Source organism: Pseudonaja textilis, chromosome 3, assembly GCF_049901715.1.
Source record: "Pseudonaja textilis isolate UNSWEBS1 chromosome 3, rPseTex1.2, whole genome shotgun sequence".
NCBI lineage: Eukaryota > Metazoa > Chordata > Lepidosauria > Squamata > Elapidae > Pseudonaja > Pseudonaja textilis.
Genome location: NC_141992.1, coordinates 53,047,591 through 53,062,356, shown reverse-complemented (window position 1 = coordinate 53,062,356; position 14,766 = coordinate 53,047,591).

Genomic DNA, 14,766 nt, shown 5'->3' with positions numbered 1-14,766 from the left:
TAAAAATGCAACAGTTGCTCCTAAGGGCAACGGCTGATAATTAACAGAACTGCAGCTGTTTGGCTGGAGGAATATCTCCCTTCCTCCGATGCTGGTACCTACACTGAGGTAATGTGCAATGTGGCATTACCTCCTGTTGCATTATCAAAGTTCTCCCTTTCAGAGGAGGAAAGCAGTGGTGGGATTCAAAAAAAAATTACTACCGATTGGTGGGCATGGCATGGCATGGCATGGCTTGGTGGGCATGGCAGGGGAAGGATACTGCAAAATCTCCATTGCCTCCCCACCCCACTAACCTGCTTTCCAGTTCCGTTCTTCTATGCAGGGCCACAAGAAGACCCAGCCGATCATCTGGGACTCGGGAGGCAGAGAATAGATGGGGGCAGGGCCAGTCAGAGGTGGGATTTGCCGGTTCTCCGAACTATTCAAAATCTCCACTACCGGTTCTCCAGAACTGGTCAGAACCTGCTGAATACCACCCCTGGAGTGTTACCTGCTATCACCCCCAAAGTTATCAATTTTTCTCCCCGTTTTCAATGAATGCCATTTGCATTTTTCAACATGCATGTTACCTTCAAAACAATTCAATTGCTCTAGATGTGAGGGGCAATAATATCCTTGGGCAGCCTGTGATTTCAAAGCCTAAGCTGCTGCGATCGTCACCTTGAAGGAAAGTGCCTTTTTCCTGGGTCTTGATCTCGTGAAGAAGAACCAAGCATTGGGGGAAGCTCTCTACCATCCAGCACTGGAGAGCCTTAAGCAGAAACCAAACTGTGCTCATAGCACCACGATCCTTCCCAATATGCATTGAAGGGTGGCAGGTAGGCAAAAGGGCACTTTCTTTTCACAGCAAACACAGGACAAGAGCAAGTCTCCCTTCTCTTATTATTCAACTGCCTGCCGCAAGAGGTTCATCTCAGGGAAGAAGCCTGGGATATTCTTTTGGGATCAGAGAGCACACTTACGCCGTGCGCAGTTTGCTCAAGAGCATCCAAAATTCATTTAACTGTGAAAAGAAATGTTGCCTTTCAGGATTATAAATCATTTGCAAGTAACCACCTATCTGTTTCAGTGAGGCTATACAATAAATAAATAATCAAGAATTAGAATTGGATACTAGGTCCACTCTATTTATCTTCTTAGCATTTGCCTTACCAAGATGTTTTTATTCTTGATGGATGGCACACTTGCTTTTTCCAAGCAGCAAAATCTTTAAAGCTGATCCTGGATTTATAAATACTGAAATTGCTGTTTGATTACTATTCTCCCCAGGCCCACCTTGGCACCTTCATTGACTCAGGTTGACTCACTCAGACTTCCATCCTTCTGAGGTGAGTAAAATGAGGGCCCAGATGGTTGGGGGCAATATGTTGACTCTGTAAACCACTTAGAGTGGGCTATAAAGCACTGTGAAGTGGTATATAAGTCTAAGTCCTATTGCTACTGCTATTGCACAGTAATTCTACTACTTTTTAAATTAATCTCCCCCCCCGCCCCCCAAGGGACTGTCCACACTGTTGTGGTGCCTCAGGACTTTGAGAGTCGTAATCCCAACAAATGTGGAGGGCCCCAGATTAGAAAAGCCTTTAACATTCTAAAGAATAGAAAAGTAGGGTAGAGTACAATACAATAAAAATAGACTAGAATAAAAACTTTATTGTCACTTTAAATGCATTCATTAAATGAAATTTTGCTGCATTCAGCTCTCAAAAGATAATAATGCATATATCTAAATACACACACATATATGACACAGAGAAATATCACAGTCTAGTTCGAATGTATACATAGAGATGGTGAAGTGGAAAAGAATCCTGTGAGTTTACAAGATGGATAGCATAAGGAACAAAGCTATTACAGAATCTAGTAGTCCTGCTATAGATATTTTGAAACCTCCTCCTGGAGGGGAGCAACAAAAACAGAACATGAAGTGGGTGTGGGTGTGAGGTCTGTAACAATACTTCGAGCTCTAAGTGCATAGTGTTTATAAGCAGTATCCTGAATCAAGGGAAATGAGCTTCCTATAATCTTCTCAGCTGTCCTTACCACTCTCTGTATGGACCTTCTATCTGAAGCATTGCTGCCACCAAACCAAACAGTGATGCAGTTTGTTAAAACACTCTCAATCTTAATCAAAAGCTACTTGATTACAGTTTGTAATGGAGCTGTAAAAATAATTTTGAGAAAGAAGAGAAAAGCGGCAGCCAACACAATGATCAGATAAGAGAAGTCCTATCCCAAAGCATAAATATAATTTGAGAAAGTATTTCAGACTGGACCCTTCCTCGTTCTCTTAAGGATCGAGTCCGGGAAAGGGGAAACACATTCAAAGTTGTACGATTCTGTTACAGTAATACGTAGTCTTGTAGTCTTACAGGTTTGAAGAAGACACACTGTTCTGCTATTCATCTGTGAACATGGAGGTGGCTCTGTGATTCCAGTCTAGCATAATGGGGCCACTGGAAGTCCATTGTTTCAATAACTTTGGGTCAGGTGGGATTCAACCGGTGTTACTACCGGTTTGGTGATTATGTTTTGCGTGTGCATGCGCACTTCACACGCACAGGCACATGTAATACACCTAAAGCAGTGCCGCCCAGACAGCTAATAAGCATTGTGCACGGGTGTGCAGCATTTGAAAAAGCACTCTTTTACTGCTTTTTCAACCTCAGCTGTGCCGCAAGAGGTGGCAAACCTCTCTATCCCATATAGGTACATCCCAGAACTTGCCACATAGCAGCACTCAGGTCTCAAACATGAGCTTGCTAACCACCAGCCCAGCATCCTCACCACTTGAGCCACTGGGGTCCTTCTGCCTTCACATTCCTTCCTTACATTCCATATTAATTGAAGGAGTGGTGAACAGCATATTTTCATGGACAGCCAGCTGTTGCCTAAAAAAATACTAGTGGATTCAAGACTGCAGAAAACTTTATAAGTCATATAATATGTTACCCAGTTTATGACTGATGGCCTGTTATTCTCAAATAATTAGCAAAATTCAATAGATTATAATAATCTTGGCTGATTGCTGTCCCCAGAGCAGATATATAGCTTCCACTGCAAGTAGATGCTCTCTGATGGACTCAGAATAACTCCTTCAACATAAGTCAGATGAAATGGATTTGTTATGATGCTTTCATGTGATATTTATTGAATTTTTAAAACATAAACTCTAAGAAAATATATCTTGCTGAAACAGATTACAATCTAATATAGTCATAAAAAACCAGTATTCAGCTAGAGTTTTTACCACCTAGTAGCTTAACTGAGAAAGGAAAAAAAGATTCATGGTTGTCCTTTGATTAGTTTGTTCTATTTCTTAGTTAATGTCTATAAAAGAGAGAGGATGATCTACACTTCTTGATCTCAGTAATGAACTGATGGAAGCCACAGAGACAATGCAGTAGGATCTATGGTTTGGGGAACAGTGTTTAAGTAGAGGTGAGCAGATACTACAAGTGCTCCTTTGTGGCTAGGAATCTGGAGAACAGCCATAAGTATTTGTAGACCCAAAAAGAAATAAGGGCACCTTTCAACTCCTATCACAGGACAACATATATCAAGTTACAGGTTTAACAATACATCTCTTCTTAAACCTCACCTGAAATGATTGTCAGGTTTCCTTGTGGGCAAACAAACAAATACTATTTATTAGGTGGAAAAATAAGAGCAAATGAACTTAGATTCTACTTGCTTCATTATATGGAATAGTTAGGTAAACCTAAACTTAGAAATAATAATGAGTAAGAAAAATAAATAATACAGAGTATAGATGAGTGAGCTTTGGTACTACATACCAATGTTTAAGTTTCAATCTAATTTCTCACTAATATATGCATAGTCTTAACCAGCTAAGAGAAGCTGTTAGCTTCTTATCCAGCCTGAGGAGAAGGGGTGCAGCTAGTACATTGTTCCGGGGCCCACAGAGCTCAAAGGGCACCCATGAAGGGGATTTTTTTTAAAAAAAATTACAAAACCAAATTTTTCAAAAGAAAAATTATATTGGATATATACTTCATACTCTATACTTTGTATGTATAGCAAAACCACCTTTCAGCCTTGTTTGACATAACCTTTATTAATCTGTGTTTCAGTGAACAGTTATTTATGTAATTTATTGAATTTCAATTTCATTTGTATGGCGCGCCCTCCATGGGAAAGAAACTGCACTCCTGCCCTGCCCTGTGTGTGCAACGCCCTGCCCAGGCTGGCCCCAGCCCCACCAGCGCCATGAAGAGCCTGCCAAGGAGACTGCTGCACACACCCCAGGTGGGTGCTCTGAGCCAGGGACGGGGACGGGGAGCATATTAGTCTTGTTCCAGCACTTAACAATCCTCTCAGTGGCCCTGTTTCTTAAAATGTATTGTGATCTGTGTGTGCCTTTTATATCTGGATTTTTCTGACACCTGATTTCAAAAGTCCTTGCTAAGTCATTGTAGATAGCAATGGAAGCACCAGCCTCAAAGGATTTTGCTCAAAATGGCTTCAGATGACTCAGTCCACAGAGCTTATGGGAAGGAGGAAGATTTCTTAATTTTTAGCTATGTGTCTAACCAGGGAGCAGCCCTTAGCTGTTTATTTGTTATCCACAGTTCCACAATGCTGCTAACAATACACAAATGAACCTTCTCACATTCATTCCTTCCATTCCATATGCTCATAAGAACAATTCAGTTTCTGTCTAATTTTCTCCACCCAATATAAATCACATTCAATATCCATGCCACTTTGAGTAACATCTGGTAAGGACTGGCTATAACTCTGAATAGAATATGGGACTTTTTATAAAAGGGACTGTATAGAAATATTTATGGAGATTCTCAATCGTCCAAGTCATGATTGTCCAAAGGTGCTTTTCCAAAAAGCGACTTTTGGGGGGAGGTTTTTTTTTTTATTTGAAAACATTTCACTTCTCATCTAAAAAGCTTCCTCAGTTCTTCAGTCAGAATGGGAGAAGCTTCTTGGATGAGAAGTGAAATATTTTCAAAGGGAAAGAAAAACTCAAGAAAGTCCTTTTGGAAAAAGCACCTTTGGGACTATGTAGAAGAAAATGGGGATTATAGGATTGTATGTGATGCAGCTAGTGCTTTCAGGTTGTTCTTTATCTACTAAAAAAGATCTGGAGGTAATTCTGGGTAAAAGTACACATAATTGATTGCCACTTGTTTTTTTAAACAAGGTAATGACGAATCAGTTGTTGTTGTGGAAGACTCTGTTTCTATGTTGTTATTAAGTTACATTTTCAATATGTTGAGTAATGTTTTACTGTATTTCTGAATAAACAATAATGGTGCTTGGCTGAGAATTAAAAATAAAATTAATTAAAATTTTAATTAAAATTGCCCAGAAAGCCATTTACCATATCACATTATTTGGTAAGTCAGCTTTGTCTATATTCCTTTTGAGGTGATTGGCATAATAGTGAAGAAAAGTTCTGTTTTCATGCTACATCAATAGATTTGAAACACCGGTGATAATTTAATCCAGTGAATTACCAGAAATAGTCTAGTGTATCTCTACTTACATCTGTGATATTCTGCACAGGGATAAGGCAATGAAAATGTATTTCCCATCACCAAGTCCCAATTTCCCCGATTTATGTAAACAAAAGTATTTTGTAAAATGGATAGATTCCCATCTATGGGAATGCAGGCCTATTCTGAACAAGTAGATGCTAGATTTTAGGAAAAGCTTCAAGGTTCATGAAGACTTGCTGAATCAAATTAACCAATTAATCTTAATTCCTCATTATCTTCTAACCCAAACTTCCCAACAATTCCAACACTATCATTATAAAATGTTGCCATGAAAAATTGTTTTGACTTGCCCTCTGGTAGACCCAGATAAAGACATGTTTTTAAATTATTACGTATTATTATTAATTTGTTTTACAACAGGGTTATCTCTCTGACAGCAAAACAAAAGCTGTGATTGTTCAGCTAATTTCTTGAACTTTTTTTCCGTGACTCTCATTAATGTCCCTTTCTGATCAGGCATTGCTCATCTGCAATTAATATAATTTTAAAAGACCAATATAAAACTAAACACATCTCCAAAGATATTTGAACCTTAATTCTTAAAAACATTTTTAAACCATCATTTTGTAATGTTTAAATGTTCCATATCACTGAAATGCTAGGAACACAGTTACAAAATAATCCCACTAGGTTTTAGCCTAGCTTCATGTGTGATCCCTCTAGGGAAACTAAGCCATTATGGCAACTACAAATGTGTTCAAAAAATGTGAATGGCAGTTGTTGTTCGTCATGCAAACCCTATTGTTTCTCTCATAAAACATAGACTGAAAATTGCTGCTCTTTTCTAGGAAGAAGACAGAGAGATCTTCTACCATGATCAATTTGAACAACAAAATTCCTCAGATCTGCTGAAGTCTCCACTCAAGAACAGAATCTTTGAAGGTGAATAGGGTACATTGTTGCCATATTATCTAGGAATCATTTTGGCCTGTGAACTCTTGATGAACAGATAGGGTGTTGAGCGAACTTTGGTGCTCTCTGAACTTGTTTTCTTGCAGACTTTCATTATCCAAACTAGGTAACATCATCAGTGCTACATAGAGTGCTGTGCAGTTTGTCTTCTCTTTGTCTGAAGTTTGGACCTCTGGCAATTATGAGGGGTGTGGGGAGCAATGCCTGGATCAGTGGTGTATTCAATTTTTTTTTACTCTGGTTCTGTGGGTGTGGCTTGGTGGGCATAGTGTGGCTTGATGGGTGTGGTGTGTGGTGGGCATGGCGTGGCTTGGCTTGGTGGGCCTGGCAGGGGAAGGATACTATAAAATCTCCATTCCTGCCCCACTCCAGGGGGAAAGTCCCTGCAAAATCCCCCTCCCCTCCCCACTCCTGGGGGAAGGTTACTGCAAAATCCCATTCCCTCCTCCCACTGACCTGGTTTCCAGCTCTGTTCTCCTGTGCAGGGCAACAAAAGGAGACCGAGCCAATCAGCTGGGATTCAGGAGGCAGAGAATAGATGGGGGCGGGGCCAGTCAGAGGTGGTATTTGGCAGTTCTACGAACTACTCAAAATTTACGCTATGGGTTCTCCAGAACTGGTCAGAACTTTCTGAATACCACCTTTGTTATGATCTCATTTCGGATTGTATCTCTTCTGGTCACCCCAACAACTTTCCTCAAAGGTCTCATTTCCGTGGTGACTGACTTTCGTTTAGGTTTTATTGTAAGTGTCCATGTTTGGTACTGATAACATAGAGTGGGGATGAATATGCCTTGGATGAGATGTTTCTTTGTGCTCATAGACACTGCCTTATGTTGTAGGAGTCTTTTAAACCAACTACTGCCGACCATTATATCTCAGCATGTGATGATATGTTGCAGAAGATTTTACCTTTCTACTAACCAAGACACAGCTACGCACATGTATAAAGCCCAGCCTGTGAAATACCAAGCTTAGCAACTATATTCATATGGCACTTTATCCATGGTTAACTAAGCCATGGCTCACATGAAAAATTCTGTCTTAAATGAACCAAAGAGGTTTGAACAATAGATTAGGCTGTGAATAAGTGTGTTGTGTGTGAATAAGTGTGTTGTGTGAACACAGCTAAGTTCAGGTTTCAAAATTACAGAAGATATTCAATTCATTTAAGAGGAATTAATAAGATGGCATACAAGAAGATAAAGCCAATATCTTCTAGCTACACTTACAAGAATTCCTAAGCTAATTTTTGTATTTTATATAAAATATACACCGTCTGGGGTAAAGAGAGATAAATGAGGCCAATTCAGAGATAGAAATGAGCAAGTAGAGTATTTCCGAGCATATGAAGATAAAAGATGTACCAGGCAATGTCCCAAGTAAACATCCCCATTTAGGTTGTGTTCCAGAAGAAGCACTGAGTCAGGAGGAAGTGGGAAATCATGTAGTCAAAATATATTGAAGTATTTGTGAGATGTTTGATATTAGCTGAGCATTGCAAGAGATGAGTTAGAACTATGTAGGAAAGAGAAGAGCCACAGAGAAAAATGAATCCACGATAGGTGCAATTTTCATCTGCTAAATGCTTCCTCGATATAATTCCTCTCCCCCTCCCTCACCCACCCCTCTCTCTCTCTCTCTCTCTCTCTCTCTCTCTCCATGCACTAGGATAAATCTTAACTTGTCTGTTGGGGTGTCTGTGGGATGGTTGATTGTAGTAACTATTCCTGGACTAGAAACAGTGAACTCACAAAAATATGATTTTATTATGTGGGAAGAAAGGCCAACTAAGGCCAAGTGGAAATGGACACAGAGTAGGAATAACAGTCCATGGAGCTGGCCTTCTTCCACATGACTAGGGATATCTCACAAAGCCCAAGAATATTGGTAGGTCTATCTGATGTTGACACTGGATTGTTTGGAAATGTGACATTTTCAAATGTATGGGATTCTTACTTTATATCAATGCAGTGAAAATTAGATAATGCTATAAATGACTAGGATGGTGGGAATAGTGCCCTAAGCAGACAATTTTGCAAGCCTAAAAAAAATCAGTGTTAAGGATTTCTAAGAAAAAGAAGAGCTGAATAATAGACAGCTCTCGTCTCTTCTGCCCTAAAGCCTACGTATATTTCACAAATGACAAGAAAGCACAGAAGTTACCCCTTACTGAATCAAGCCCTTGACTCATTTAGCTCAGTGTTGCCATTGTTAAGTTTCTAGAAAATATGCCTTTCAGTTCCTCTTGACATTCCCTGTTCTAACAGCAAACCTTCCATTGCATTAGCAATTGGTTGGTTGAACTGCAGGCAAGCAACAAGGAAATAATGGAAGAGTTGTCACCGCAATGCAGAAGGGCTAGGAGAAATAATGAGACAGCATTTCTGAAGACAACTACAGAAAAGAAAAAGGGGGTACAGTAGAGTGAAAAGATGTGCCGACTGGCTAATTCATGGCTACAACACACCCCATTCCAACATTGACTCTACAGGATAAAAGGCTGTCAAGAAGACAAAAAAGAAAGGGGCCAAAGTGAGTTCTGTCATCAGGGCAAGAGGTTGAGTCAAAAAATGTAAAGGTAAATGGGAATGATCTTAGGACACAAGGAAGAGCTGCAGACTGACCAACTGGCATGTAAAAGATCTCTCCATCCACAGAAGATGAGGAGGCATGAGAAGTATTTCAGATTAGACCTTCCCTAATTTTCCAGAAAGTAAAAGAAATCAAGTATCCCACCTTCTTAGAAGAGATTGGTACTCCCCATTCCAGCCAAAGACTCCACCTCTCAAGAACTGCACTGTTGCTATCAAGACAAAACATCTATCTGGCTAATCTTGTTGTCAGATTGAAATCTTGATTGCAGCTGCATGTATAAGACTGGAGATCTAAGTACAGATGTGCTTTGAAAGGGATCCTCTGAACTTTCCAGGAGGAGTATTGTAATCTTACCTGGAGTTCCTGAGAAGATTGAATCTGAAATGTGGTCCTTCCCTTTCAAATCAATAATAAAGAGATGTTCCAACCCCAGTCACTGAACTTCTGGAGTTTGGAGGTTGTTCTCCAAAACACTTAGTGTGTTTTAGTTTAACATTTGCTCTTTATATTGTTAGAAATATTCTACTTAGTGTGCCTCCAAAAATTAGAAAATGATAACACAATGACTTAATTCACCCAGGATATGATTTCTCTGCTCATTTAAAGGCAGCCTAGCCAATATCTGAAATTCAGGATTTTCTTCTACCATCTTTTTTATCTTCCATTTTTCTTCTACAGCTCATTTTTTTGAATATTTACTTGGAAGTAAATCCAAATGAGGTAACAGTGAATGATATCAAGATTTGCGACCTTAGTGACACTTTCACTGCCAGTGTTGAGGGTGTTAAAGAATTAAAATAGCATTAAGGGAATAATAAATATTTCATGAATGTGTAATCTGTTGATATTTTGAACAGAATCCAGATTCACTATTTGATTGTAGAAACAAACTTGTTTAGTCAGCTGGAAATAAAAACTGTTTGCTTGTATACATGTGTTCATGTATATTGGAGGTCCATCAGTTTTATCTTTGTTTCTTGAAGATTAAATATTGTCTGTAATTTGAAATACACCCTGCTCTGAAAACTTAAATGTAAATGAACTGCACAGTGTCAGTGCAGTTGCCAGGCAACTAAAATTGGCCTTTGCAATGAAAAAGCCAATTATCAATAAATGTTGGCATAATGCTCCAGATGTAGTAATAAATTGTATGATTTTTCACATGAAGGAAACATCATTCTATATGATTGCTTTGTCTCTGAACCTTTTGACACATGGTTTCTTGAATGCTTTGGTGTCTTTGACCAAGAGGATGTTATCTTTATTAAGTTTTGTTTTCAATGGCACCTGATTGGCTATTTTGAAGTTTAAAATATAGCACTAGAATACCTGAGTTTTATTAGGGAATACAAATGTTGGTAATTCCAGCTCAACTAAATAAAAAAAACCTTCTGGGAATCATTTTTTGTGAATTGATTCTGCTATTCTGAATTATCCCTAACTCTACCAATTTTAAATATGCATTCCATCATTATCCTGCCCACTGTGTAAAATAACTATAATGCAAATGCTAAATATTGCTATAGTATTCATAATGTAATCTGCAAAAAAAACTGGTGATATTATAATCCATTTTCAGATGCACTAAAGAAATACACATTCAGAGTCATTTGTGATTCATTTATATGAAAGAATTATTCTTGGGACAATTTAATGTTAGCTCTCTATATTTTATACTGAAGCAGTTGTCATGCTGGTAAGAGTCTTCCATCTCTGACAATGGATGCTACTTCAGTGCTTGTAAAGGTGACATTTTTACTCTGTCCTGCAGAATCATTCCCTTTCAGCTCGTCTATCAAGTTTCACTCAATTCAATGAAAAAGAATTTGCTTCTCTTTCTCCCTCTTCCTCTCTCCCTCCCTGTCTCCCTCTAATATCAGGGAAATTATTATGGCTGCAATATGGGAGGAAGGGGGTTGCATTTACACGACATCCGAAGTTTATGTGTGAATGTGTTTAATTCCCAAGAAAAACACAATTTAACCTCCTAATGGACTTTTTTTTAGATGGATTAGTCTGGGCATTCAAGGGAAGCATTGAAATTCTCAAGCACCTTTTCTTTTCTACCTATGATAAGGCAGAAAATGGAAGAAAGAAAACGGAAACTTCTTTGGCAGGGGAAGAAAATGTTTTAGAAATTCCAAAGCAAATTTCAGCATTACTTTTATAATCCCATGTCCTGGAATACAAAAAAATGTCCTGCCTACTGGAAAAACTGAACAATTCTATTTTTTACATTACAGACTTTCAGAGCCTACTAGGAAAAAAATGAAAAATTGTATTTCATATGTTACAGGCTTTTAGATATTTGACGACTGCTATCATACTTCTATTTATTTTCTCCAGGCTAAATATACATAATACCTCTGATGATCCCCCAATATTTATTTATTTCTTCCAGGCTATATTGGCTGCTATTTTCTGGACATGCTCCAATCTTCCTAAAATATCATAGAAATGGACATAGAAATGGACGTAGTAATCTAGGGGCAGTATGACCAACATAGAATAGAAAGAATATAGATAGTTCTTGATTACAAACATAACTGAGCCCAAAATTTCTGTTGCTAAGTGAAACATTTGTTAAGTGAGTTTTGCCCCATTTTGCAACCTTTCTTGACACAGTTGTTAAGTGAATCACTGTAGTTGTTAAATTAGTAACATGGTTGCCGATTAGACTTTGCTTGTCAGGAAGTCACAAAAGGTAATCATATGACCACAGGACACTGCAATCATCATAAATATGAGCCAGTTGCCAAGCATCTGAAATTTGATCATGTGACTGTGGGGATGCTGCAATGGTCACATGAAAAATAATCATGTCACTTTTTTCAGTACCGTTGTAACTTTGATTTGAGGTGAAACTAAAGCAAGCAAATGTTAGAAGAGATATTTTAGACCTTGTAGAGCATTGTAATGATATGTCAAAGAATGGAAATTGAAATAATTATTAAAAATCTGATAGAAATAAAGCCATGAATGCAGTAACAGTATTGAAAATGGTAATGCTGCAGGTGTAGATGGTGTAACTGAAGAAACATTAAAATTTGGACCTGGAACTTTTTGAAGTGTCTAAGCTGCTTATTGGATGTACATGACTGCACGTATGCCTGACAATTGAAATAATGCCATTACTGTTCCCATTTACAAAGGAAATGAAGGGGGAATGGAAAAAAGTACAGAGATAATATTCCTGTAATTATTATATGCCTGGCAAGCGAGAATTCTGATCAAAACACTTTCAGTAACTGCTATTATTCCAAGATCTCAGTCACTGTTATATCTAATCCCATCAGTTTGGATGAGTAGTTAGGATTTTTGGCAAGGAAAAATGGTTGTTCATAAGTGTATGGTTCTGACTATTCCGTAATTTGGAAGTGATAATTAGATCAGGATAAACTTAAAAGTACATTAAATGCAGGGGGAAATGGATTATTTTAGAAATATGTATGGCAAAACAAGATATAAGAGTTTAATTTAAAGAGCAACAGGCAATGTATGAAGTGATGTGTGGACATGATAGAGACAAGAATACATTGCAAAGATATAAAGGTATAGAGAACCATAGAAAATGATATTAATGTAAACTAGATTAAATTCTATTTTTATCTTTTCTTATGCTTTTAAATTTGTTTACTCCTTCTTCCTTTCTCCTTTTCCGACCTGAGCATTATGCAGTTTAATGCTAAGGCGAATGCCCCGTATAATTTGGCAGGATAGTAGAAACATGTATAAGTTCATGATAGCTTTGATGCTATAAATTACTCTATATCTATGTCCATGTGTGCATCTACCCTTAAGCGCTTTTTAACTCATTTTTTTTAAAAAAACTTGGGAGTTGTTTTGATGGAAGCAGGTAGTTGCTGCTTGCTGCTTATGATACGCTGCTATGTGATGAGTTGCGGGTCCCAGTACCAGGATGAATCAGCTGACGACCTGCACCCAGGCAGACTGTCTGGGTGGGCTCCTCTTGATGGCAAAGATGACAGCACACAAAGGTTTCTTTTGGTGAGAGGAAGACCCAGATAGTACTACGCACCTCTCTTTTATTGTGCAGCAAGCAGGGGGGTGGGTTTAGGTTACATGAGGTTAGACAGGAACAGGAAACACTGCCATATATGGTTAATCTTTATGCTATAGCTGACTCAGGATTTTATACAGGGACAGGAATCATTGCCATATATGGCTAATCCTTAGTGACTCAGGTTTTACACGTAGCTGTTCCTATAGTGTCACCCTATATATGTATTGTATGTGTATTGGGTTGTCTGTGTACATGACTTCCTACTGATGTGTCATATCGCAACAGCTATGATTTTACGTTTATGTGGGAGCCCAAGTTTTGCACTTCTGAAGATAATGGCTCTAATATATAACGGTAGAAATGTCTTTGCTATGTTGGACAAAGATATACCATATCAATGAGCACTAGCTAATATTAAATGCACATAGTAATAGTACACGGAGATTGTTGGATGTAAAATAATTGGGTACATGTAACCATAAATCCAGTTCTGTTTTGCATTCCTGATTCCTACTTGCCTAGAATGACCAAAAAAAAAAAAAATCTCTCCGGATCATAATTCCATGTCCAGAGAATGATAAACTTTTATTTTCCCCAACTAACTCAGAGAGTGTCTTACTCAAGCTCTGTGTTGTTGTGACAGATGGGATGGCGGAGATCTCACATTCCTGTTGGTGATTGGAAGTGGCAAAGGAAACATCACTCTTTTTGCTTCTGACTATCTCATCAGGGGAAAGCGCTGATGCACTAAAATTAATGTGGCATTTGATTTAGGAAGCAACATTTCTAATCATTAAATATAGCTCTGGGAGTCAATCTGCTTGAACATTTATAGGTAAACATTTCATCCTAATTTTTGTAAAAAATCTAAAATCAATTTCAGTGGGAGGCATCTGTCTTTGGTAGGAGATAAAATAGACCTTAGCTTTCAAATACAAGTACATGTTCAGTACAAAATAAAGAAAAATGAACAAATTAGACAAACATGTTTTAAAATTGTTATTTTTATAAAATCCCAGTAATAAATATTGACTAATGGAATATGAGAAATATATGTTCTCACATTACATGCTGTTGAATTAAAAAAAAGATAGATTTGAGTAGTGCAAAAAGAATGATTTGGGCTTCATAAATTTCAGGGAAAGGCTCTTTATAATTTATATGTAAACTTGATACAGTTGATTAAATCTTGGATGTTGTGTATGCCTTAAACTGATTATGAAGCTATTAAAATGGGTTTCTTACTCTCTTACTTTTATCTGAATATGGATCTAAGAATCGGTTACAAAATAATCCTCTTTCTGCAGTACCTAATCTCGGTGAAAGAGATGCAGGATTTCTTTTTTTCTAATTACAGACGCCATCTCTCATTACCGTCCGGCTTTTATGACTGCCTGCTGATACCTTTAAATAAGTGCTGTAAGAGATACTGGGAAAGAAATCCCAGCTAGGTGGCAGCATCGAATAGATACCAATTTAGAAAGTTAAAACGGGGCGCTTCTAACCTGATATTAATTTACTTACTGTAAATTTGTATTTATTTACTTCAAGGGTCTTCAAACTTGGCAAGTTTAAGACTTGTGGACTTCAACTCCCAGAACTCCTTTGCTAACATGACTGTACGAGGAATTCTGGGAGTTGAAGTCCACAAGTCTTAAAGCTTTCAAGTTTGAAGACCCCGACTTACTTATT